We start from the raw sequence: 300 nt of genomic DNA, 5'->3' as shown, positions 1-300 counted from the left end.
AAAAGTCAATTTACAGTCATCACCTTGGTATCTGCGGAGGATTGTTTTTCCTAATTCCTATGTGATACAAGTAGTCTGAAGTTATATTTCTGTTCAGCCTCAGGCGATCTATCATAACCAAAAAAATTCTGAGGAAACAACATAGAAATAGAAACATAGAAAACCTACAGCTCAATACAGGCCCTTCAGTCCACAAAGCTGTGCCGAACATGTCCTTATCTTAGAAATTACCTACGGAATACCATAGCCCTCTATTTTTCTCAGCTCCATGTACCTATCCAGAAGTCAATTAAAAGACCC

This window comes from Mobula birostris, chromosome 8, assembly GCF_030028105.1.
Source record: "Mobula birostris isolate sMobBir1 chromosome 8, sMobBir1.hap1, whole genome shotgun sequence".
NCBI classification, from domain to species: domain Eukaryota; kingdom Metazoa; phylum Chordata; class Chondrichthyes; order Myliobatiformes; family Myliobatidae; genus Mobula; species Mobula birostris.
Note: the sequence above shows the minus strand (reverse complement) of the source record.